This window comes from Ostrea edulis, chromosome 9, assembly GCF_947568905.1.
Source record: "Ostrea edulis chromosome 9, xbOstEdul1.1, whole genome shotgun sequence".
In the NCBI taxonomy this organism is placed as follows: domain Eukaryota; kingdom Metazoa; phylum Mollusca; class Bivalvia; order Ostreida; family Ostreidae; genus Ostrea; species Ostrea edulis.
The window spans coordinates 69,524,066-69,526,479 of record NC_079172.1 but is presented as its reverse complement, the minus strand read 5'-3'; the positions used below and the strand labels follow the sequence as shown (position 1 = coordinate 69,526,479).

General features: G+C 31.6%; 1 long non-coding RNA gene across 1 annotated transcript in view; it reads right to left on the bottom strand.

The window, feature by feature from the left end:
- The window catches only part of LOC130050414 (uncharacterized), a 2,263-nt gene extending 339 nt beyond the window's left edge, over positions 1-1,924 (bottom strand). The window contains exons 1-3 of the long non-coding RNA XR_008798851.1: positions 1,584-1,924; positions 291-487; positions 1-181 (exon numbers count right to left, since the gene is read on the bottom strand). The exon at positions 1-181 is cut by the window's left edge and continues 339 nt beyond it. This is a non-coding gene — a long non-coding RNA (uncharacterized LOC130050414). The remainder of the gene's footprint in view (positions 182-290; positions 488-1,583) is intronic.
- Between the last annotated feature and the right edge of the window lie 490 nt (positions 1,925-2,414).

Below are 2,414 nucleotides of genomic sequence, written 5' to 3'. Positions count from 1 at the left end.
AGGAGCATCCATTTCCAAGGATTGACTTCTACATTTTTAATTTTTGCTAAACACATTTCCATTAACATTTTCGATTTCTGTTATTTCTGAGTCTTTTGCTGTTATAGGTATTTTTAGAAAGGTATAGGTGGGAAACTTTTCTTCACCACACATGGCAGCTGTGTAATATGAGAATCTCTAGCTGGAAAATGAATTAACACCAAAATATAATACATGTATTCATTTAAGAACTTCTTTTCTCAACTGAACAATCAATTTGAATATTGGGCAGGTAGTAAAAAGTAACAAACCTAGTCCTTTTGATTCCAAGTCAAAGAATACAAGAGGGAAATGTTGTTGGCTGGAGTGTTGTTTGACAGTTTGCTCTGATGCATGTACCGTTATCATATCAATCTTATCAAATGCAATCTCAGACTTGAAATTTTATCCTTCTTTCATCTCCATCAGTACTGTTGATTGCTTCCTAAATTTTGATAGTCGTCATTATCTAGATTTAATGAAATGTTGTGATGAGAAGTCTACATTTTTAATAAAAGAAATGTATCAATTTTTTTTTAATTTGGAAATTAAATCTTCTGCCAGTTCTCCACTGTGAATTTACCCTAGGGTTTTCATATACCTTGTGAAAAATTCGTTCAATAATTTAAACATGCATAGAATGTTTTCAATTTTTTTTTTTTTTTTGCAATTTCAATTTAATAAAACATTGAATACTTATGAGCATCTAAATTCCTATCGTCCTTTCTACAGCAATTTAGCCCATCCAAACCAGTGGGCATCTAAGTGATATTGGACACATCTGATCAGTTCACCATAGAAAGAATTGTTATTTCAACATAAAATGAAAAGCATTCTATCCCTTCATTTGATGAATGCATTTTCACATCTCAAAAATATTTATAATAGTTAAAAATAATTGATTCTCAAAACAATCACTTACTTAAAAAAATAAAAATAAAAAAGACTTCTGTAATTTGTTCATGATCAAACCCATTCCATTCAATAAGAGCAATTAAGATTTAATTTTTTTGAAATCCACATCATACATTATAATTTACTAATTTTAGACCTGACTGGGACACCATACTTTTTCTCTTTAATTATAAACACATTTAATATAGTGCTTTTGTTGATAATGATCAACCCTATTACTTTTAATAAGAACCAATTCTTAAAAAATCCACATCAGATGATTTACTAATTTTAGACCAGATTGGGACACCATACTTTTTCTCTTTAATTATAAGCACATGAACACTGGAATGGGGTTTTGAGAAAATGTGCATCTTTAATGCACAAAATTATCATTGTTTCATTGACGATGTTTAATTTGGTTGGTACATAATTACGTCAGTGTACCTGAGTATTAAAAATTCATGTGAATGTGCGTATGTTTACACTGCACTGACTAGGAAAGAGTCCTGACGTATAAGCTACGTACATGTAGGTTATACATGTGTACACAAATATTTTGCAGGCCTACGATTTTATAGAGTATATACAGGAGTTGTATTGGCCTTACGGAAGATAATAATTAAAGATTTACTATTCCCAAAAGAACAGATGGTGTACATTTCACTTACATTTTCTTCGTGTGCGACAGTATTATTGTCATTTGACATGTCGCGTCGTCTGTCAGTGCCAGGTGTAGAACGATGCTGTTGTTGTCTTAATCGGAGGAAAACTCAGGAAATTGCATAATCATGCTGTAAAAGAACAATGCTTTTCTCCCATCCTTTTCACTGGACTTTGGAGACAAATGTTCTATCTATTTGCGGTAACAGACTTCACGAACTGCCCTTGCCACCTTGATTTTTCCATGTTGTTTACGTTCGCAAGAGCTAAGATGGTTGTCGTAAGTTTTTTCGTGCGTTTATCGAAGCATTGAAAATTCAATGAATTCTGCTAGGAAATAATACAAAATTGCTATTTCTATTTCAATAAAATCATTTATTAATTGTTTATTCTCCAAAAACTAACAACAGAAATTTTACGTCACTCAAACTATGAAGACCCACTTACGTTAAAAAACGCTGACAAGTCTCCATCCTTAAAACAACTTTCCATTTCTCTGATTTCTTAGTGAAAATGAGAATTACAACCAATTTTTCCCTTATTATGTAATTTTTTGCAATATGATTAACATATACCAGTGACTAACAAATTGTTCAAAAATGTAACATTATACAAATATTGCTGTTTTGAGGTCAATACAGTAATTAAGCCGCCTGAGAAGTACAATATTCACCGAGCCGAAAGGACGAGGTGAATGCTGTACTTCGAAGATGACTAAATCATCGTATTGACTGAGAAAAAAACCCAGCAACATTTATTTTATTATATGATTTAATGATTAAATTATAGAATTCATTAATATATCCATTCCATCTTACTTGTTGACATACCGGCCGGTC